This window comes from Dreissena polymorpha, chromosome 15 (genome assembly GCF_020536995.1).
Source record: "Dreissena polymorpha isolate Duluth1 chromosome 15, UMN_Dpol_1.0, whole genome shotgun sequence".
Taxonomy (NCBI): Eukaryota; Metazoa; Mollusca; class Bivalvia; order Myida; family Dreissenidae; genus Dreissena; species Dreissena polymorpha.
This window is the reverse complement of record NC_068369.1, coordinates 2,830,565-2,837,897: the sequence shown is the minus strand read 5'-3', so window position 1 is coordinate 2,837,897 and position 7,333 is coordinate 2,830,565.

The window sequence follows — 7,333 nt, the reverse complement described above, 5'->3', positions numbered from 1 at the left end:
AGCTGAGTAAAACAGCTACGCCGAAAAAGCGCATTAGTGCTCTATACCTATGTTTAGCCTTTAGGTAAGAGTTGTTGACACCGTGTGAACTGCTAGGGTTACAGGTAATGCATAAACAACAATGTACGGGTCACAAGGCTGTCTTGATGACTACCTAATTTGTGAGTAAATTTATTGCTCGCAGATTTATTTATTATTTATTTTCATCAATGATCTTCTTGAATATTTTGAATTTGTATATGATTTCAAAAATCAAAAGTTTTGTAAAGTGAATTTTCATCATGAAATTATAATCTTAGTGAGATAGGTATTAGATAATCCAACAATATTCATTTAATATGATGGTGATTGCAAATTGTCTTTATATTCAGTTCTCACTACCATTTTCATCATACTTTCTATGCTTTAAAAAAGGCCATGATGTTTTTATTTTGTCTAAGTTATCTCTATGAAATAAATAGGATGATAAAAAGTGCACACAAAGCTCAACCCGTGCGTTATAACACACTCTTCATAAATGTGAATGGCGTGTGTTCATTTCAAACTTGCGATTAATTTTGAAAAATGAATTGCGTCTTAAATTATGCAATAGCGAACAACTTCAGTGCCTCCAGAACTTTGATTTTATACATTACAAGTAATTGTAAACAGCAATATGAAACACTAGTACTCTCAAAGGGGGTAATCACGTGACAATTAAGATGGCAACACATTAGCGCCAAAACAGGTATTTCTCGTGACTATATCGTCTTTATAATAGTTTTGTTTATTTTTTAAATGCCGCTCACTTTCTAGTCATATCAGTATAAAAAGTGATTATAACTTACTCGCAATGAATTTTCTTAGCAGGGGCTGTAATTTTGTGATCCCCCTAAGAAATTTTGTAGCGAGTGAAGTCAAAACATAAAGCAAATATTAATAGAAAATAAACATTAATCAAGTTTTGACTTGTTGCTAACATCTGTTTTATTTTAAATTTAAATAAAATGTTGAAGTAAAATAAATATAAACAAGTCCTAAGTAGTTTTTTTTACAATTTCACGTTAATTTTTTAGTTTTATAGTTTTGCTTTGTTTTTTGTTGAACATGAGGTCCGACAGTTTTGGAAATATTATCGGACCTCAGCTAATTTTATCAGGTATGCTCTGATAAGAGGTCCAACGTCTTTTGCATGGGTATTGCAAACTACACTTATCGGCTAGATATCACCTGTTCCACGCTGCCTGCCTATGGAAGAGTAAGACCGCCAATATTTTTCATCACCAGAAATGTTGCACGTGTTGAGTATTAAGCTGATATGTTTCATCTTGCAATTATAGATTATACACACATGTCAAATAATATCCGTTCAAATAAGCAATGTTCGATATTTTATGTCTCAATTTTTAACAATGTTAATTTTTAAGGTGCAGACATCTCAATTGTTCATCTTGTTCATAATGTCCAATTAAAAGTGTTCAATGAATAACAAGAGATGTGTTAGTAAAAAACACAATGCCCCCTACTGCGCCGCTTTGAAATATAATTTCTATTTATCATTTGGCAGGTATAGAAATCATCTCCCTTTAAAGCTTATTATTTCCCTTGGATTTTGTCCAATCCAACCGGGGGGGGGGGGGGAGGGTCTGTAGACAGTCAAAAATGACCAAGTCAGACATCACTGACAACAAAGGCCTGTGGTTTATCAAAGAGATCATAGCCAGAGTTCGTCATGTACGACTTTTTCGCGTAATTTTCACACGTTTTTACTGCGATAAATATCTGATTTCTTTTATTTATTTTCCGAAACAATCTATTAATTACCCAATGAGTGATTATGTTACGGTTTTCTTCTTTTTTGTTGTTTTTCCGTCAAATAATGTGAAATTAGTCCGCAAAGGATGTATCCCATATAAATTGAACCAGGTCTAGTGTTTATTACCACTTTTTAAATTTGTTTGGCTTTACGATTCATGATTATAATTATGCGATAATTAGAATTTTTACCCGGAAGTTGTCAAAAAATGTTGTTTGGTTTTGATACAATGACAGTTTATGTTATGTGAAGTTTTCATAAGAATGATGAGCCAAACTAGTGAAATTTATTCCCAACAATCTACAATTCCATACGAATTGTCACAGACTGATGACGTATTTTTAAATGAACAAGTTGATGAGTTATACAACATTAGCCATGTTAGCGATGAATCGTTTGCAAAATCAAATGATAACTTGACAGTTTTCCAATCCAATTCTGTACAGGTTGAAAGTAGTGATGTAGATTTGGGAAATCATGCAAGTATTTTATTTGAAGATGTTGATGATAATTTTAATGATGATGATGGTTATACGTGTGATCAGGTTGATTGCTTACTTTATGATGACCACATTAATTGTGGCGAGTCTGAGTTTGACCAAATACAAATTGATCACGAACATAATGACATTAGAAAAGAATATCAAAAAGAAGCAGAAATTATTTCAAATTTCAGGCGTGAAACATGCCAGTGTAGTGTCTTTTATGGTAGTAAACCATGTTCAACAATAGTTGGTGTTGATAATCTTCTAGAAAATAGGACCCAATGCCAGGAACTGTCTTCAAGAGAAAAAGAACTGGTAGTTAAATCCTAACTTTGTTCCCAAAGAAAAAATAGTACTTTTACATCTGAAAACAAAAAATCTAAGAAGTTGCGAACGAGACCATCTCAGAAATATTTTTTCCATGGTCAGCAAATTTGTAAGAAAACTTTCTGTTTTGCATTTGCAATTTCGCAGTCAACTTTGAAAAGAATGAGTAAGTCTTATGACATGTATGGCCTGAGTGTCAATAAACATTGTCATTGCAAAACATCCCCTGCCCATGCACTTTCTTTCGACGATACTACATAAAACAAGAGGGTCATGATGGCCCTGTATCGCTCCACTGCTGAAACAAAGGCTGAAACAAATATTCTCGGCATGTGCAAATACTTAAATATAGGCCCTATTTAAGCACATGTACACTTTTGTGACCCCCTGGGCTGGGTCAAATTTAACCCCAGGGGCATAACTTTGTAGAGGACTACTATATCTCACTACATACAAAATGTGGTAGCCCTAGGTCCTAGAGTTAAGGACAAGAATATTTTAAAAGTTTTCACAAAATAAGCAAGATATAAGCGTATATAATGTTCAATTTTCTGACCCGCGGGTCAGGGTCAAATTTGACCCAAAAGACAATTTGAACAAACTTGGTAGAGGACTACAAGATGTTACTGCATACCAAATTTAGTAGCCATAGTCCGAATGGTTTTCGACAAGAAGATTTTTAAAGATTTCACAAAATAGGCGCTTTATAAGCGTATATTCAATTCAATGACCCCCCGGGGCAGGGTCAAAGTTGACCCCAGAGGCATTATTTGAACAAATTTGGTAGAGGTTTATTAGATGTCACTACATACCAAATTTGGTAGCCCTAGGCCCAATGGTTATGGACAAGAAGATTTTTAAAGTTTTCACAAAATAGGCCCCATATAAGCGTATGTTCAGTTTGTGACCCCCCGGGCAGGGTCAAATTTGACCCAAGGGGCATAATTTGAACAAACTTGGTAGAGAACTATTAGATGTCACTACATACCAAATTTGGTAGCTCTATGTCTTATGGTTAAGGACTAGAAGATTTTCAAAGTTTTAACAAAATAGGCACTATATAAGCATATAATCAATTTTGTGGCCCCCAGGGCAGGGTCAAATTTGACCCCTGGGGCATAATTTGAACAAACTAAGTAGAGAACTATACAATGTCACTACATACCAAATTGCGTAGCAATTTTATTAAAGTTTTCACAAAATAGGCTTTATATAAGCATATGTTCAATTTTGTGACCCCCGGGGCAGGGTCAAATTTGACCCCATGGATAAAATTTGAACACAATTTGGTAGAGGACTATTAGATGTCACTACATATCAAATTTGGTAGCCCTATGCCCAATGGTTATGGACGAGAAGATTTGTAAAGTTTTCACAACATAGACCCTATATAAGCATATGTTCAATTTTGTGACCCCCGGGGTAGGGTCAAATTTGACCCCAGGGGCATAATTTGAACATTTTGGTAGAGGACTATTAGATGTCTCGATATACCAAATTTGATAGCCCTAGGCCCAATGGTTATGGACGAGAAGATTTTGAAAGTTTTCACAAAATAGACCTAATATAAGCAAATTTTCAATTTTGTGACCCCGGGGGCAGGGTCAAATTTGACAGGGGCATTATTCGAACAAATTTGAAAGAGGTTCACCCCAGAAACATTCCTAAGAAATTTCATCAGAATTGGACCAGTAGTTAAGGAGAAGAAGATGTTTAAAGGAAAAGTTAACGGACGCATGCACGCACGCACGACGGACACAGGACCATGACATAAGCCCCGCTGGCCTTTGGCCAGTGGAGCTAAAAATTCATTGAAGAATATGCAAATAAAAATGCATTACCTTTGCCTGGAAGACTGCCTAATTCTCCAAAGCAGACAGTTTGGCTTCTTCCATGTGACAAAAATGTTACCGACATTTATGACTTATACATGAAGAGTGCAAAGGAAGCAAACTACAGGGTTGTGTCTCTAAAAAACATAAAGAAACACATGGAATTCATTATGCCCCAACATTGCAGTAGCTACACCAGCGACAGATTTGTGTGTAAAATGTCAAAAATTCATTGGCAAATTAAAAACCAGTGCTCATCTGTCAGATGAAGAAAGGCACAATGTACTAAGTGACTAGGGCTGTCACGATTCACCGGTATATTGGTATATCGTGGTGCATGTCGTGAAAAATATCGCACCGCGTTACGGCGTTGCCGCACCGGTTTTTTTAATATTATTATATTAGCACAGATATAAATACATTACATACTTATTTTGATATAGATATCGTTTTGAAAAATGTCGAAGCGATTCAAAAAGGCTAAATAAATAATCCGTTAATATCCAGGTCAAGCAAGCGCTTCCACTTGTAGATGTTTACTTTCACGTTTAAAATACGGCGATGTATGGGTCCGTACCTTTTTTGGAATTAGGGACAGATTTCCTTTGCAAATAAGTTCATAATTATCCAAAAGATGTTTATTTATTTTCTTTCTTTAGTATATCATTCAAAGCATGGCACTTCCGAATCATGTTATTTTAAGATTCTGAATAAGTCGAGGAAGAGTCAGAACGCTACGGATTTTCAATACTGGGCCCGCTGACTCCGCATTTTGAACATGCCCTTGAAGCGTTCGATTTACACAGATCGTAGTCACAGCTATTGTAAACAACATGGCGGACATTTAAGAAAAAGACGCGAACAATAACAATGACTACTTCTATCAAGTTTATTACAGTTTCTTTTACAGTTTCTAGTCATACTATGATACCAGTGTTTTCTGATTATTGAGTTTAATAAAGTTTGTAAAACTTGTTATTCTGCTGTTTTCTTCACAGATAACATTCTGTAAAATATCGCGGTACGTACCGCGATACAGTGTTGCCGTACCACGATATACCGCGGTACGCTAACGGCGTATCGTGACAGCCCTATAAGTGACTATACATGTCATGTTGAAAAGCCCAACTGGCAATGCCAACTCTTCAAGGACCAGGTTCTTTGTAGTAAAGCTGTGTGCAGTACTACAGATGTCATTGAAGGTCTTGAAAAATGAGGATTTTGTAATAAACAAATTAAGTTTTATTTCTATTATAAATTCCAAATTGTAAATTAACTATTCTGAAATATGTTATACAAATAAGGTACCTCATATGAGGTTCATTTGAGCTTTGTCCTGGAAGATGAACTGCAGCACTTTATGCATTTTGCCATCAAAACATGCTATAGCTTAAATGTTGAAAATATCATTTACAAATGTATATGGTGTTTCTAGCTGTACATGTTGGAAAACAATTATAAAAATATGTATATATAATAAAAAATGTATAAAAAAACAAATACATATGAAATTGATAACTTACTGTTTCCATAGCAACTGTTAACTTAATTTAAAAAATCTAAATAATTGTGTATCAATCTTTGAATAAAATATCATTGCTAAATAAACCATGTATGGCAGTATAGATGCTCAACAAAAATTTATCATGTCAGTTATTTTCATTTTAGTTTCAAGTTCGTTGCTATACAATATGTTCAATTTCTTAATACACCCCTATTTTCATAAAAATGTTCATACATTTATTTTACTATAAACATGTTGGTAATGTTTAATATCTGTCCAGAAGATATTTTGTTGATGTGTTGTTATTTTGTGTTTTAAATTCTTTAAAATGACAATACATTTGAAAAAAGAACAGTGTCTGTTTCCATGGTTACTATGAGCGTTTAATGCTTTATAATAATACAATTAATTATGTAAGTCATAGTTAATGACTGTCATCGCCATACACACACAATTGAGTTATTATCAACAAAAACTGATCAGCATAACATGAACTAATACTGGTAGAATTACAACTTCATTTCGGTGTATTGAAACGTCATTTCGTACAAAATCCCACAAATCAGTGTTTCAGACATGCAATACAAAAAATGACATAACTTCTTCTATTTTAGGAATTCGATGCTCAAATTTCAGATTTTGATTTTTCAGATGTAGCACTTTCATAATATATGCTTAACTGAAAAAGTCATTTTTGGACCAGATGCGTAAAAATCTTGTTCCCAGCCACATTTTTAGTAGCAAATAATTAAAAGCCACTACCGTGGCTGTAGATTCACCACTCATGCCAAATATCAAGTTGCTATGTTCAATATTGAAAAATTATCTCCCGTTAAAGCTTATTACTTCCCTTGGATTTGTATTTTTGACCTTAGACCTTGAAGGATGACCTTGACCTTGACCTTTTACCACGATGGTTTTGTCAGAAATACAATGCCGCCTACTGCGCCGCTTTGATTTATTTAACAAAAATATATAATTTGGCAGGTCAGATAATTATGTCCATTTAAAGCTTATAACTTCCCTTGGATTTGTTTTTTCGACCCTGTGACCTAGTTTTTGACCCAGCATGACCCATATTCGAACTTGACCTAGATATTGTCTAGATACAACTTCTGACCAAGTTTCGTAAAGATCGGATGAAAACTATTTGAATTAGAGAGCGGACACGAAAAGTGTGACAGACTGAGGGACAGTGCGAAAACTATATACCCCCTTTTCTTCGAAAGGGGGCATAAAAACTTAAATGTTAAAAATGTAAAATATACATTTACTTGTATTTTTAAATCACAAACACAACGCATAAAACTTACAAATGTGCAACAGTAACTTAAATTAACGAACTGCCAATTTCCACTGTTAGCATGTATACATGTCTAGATCGGTCAAC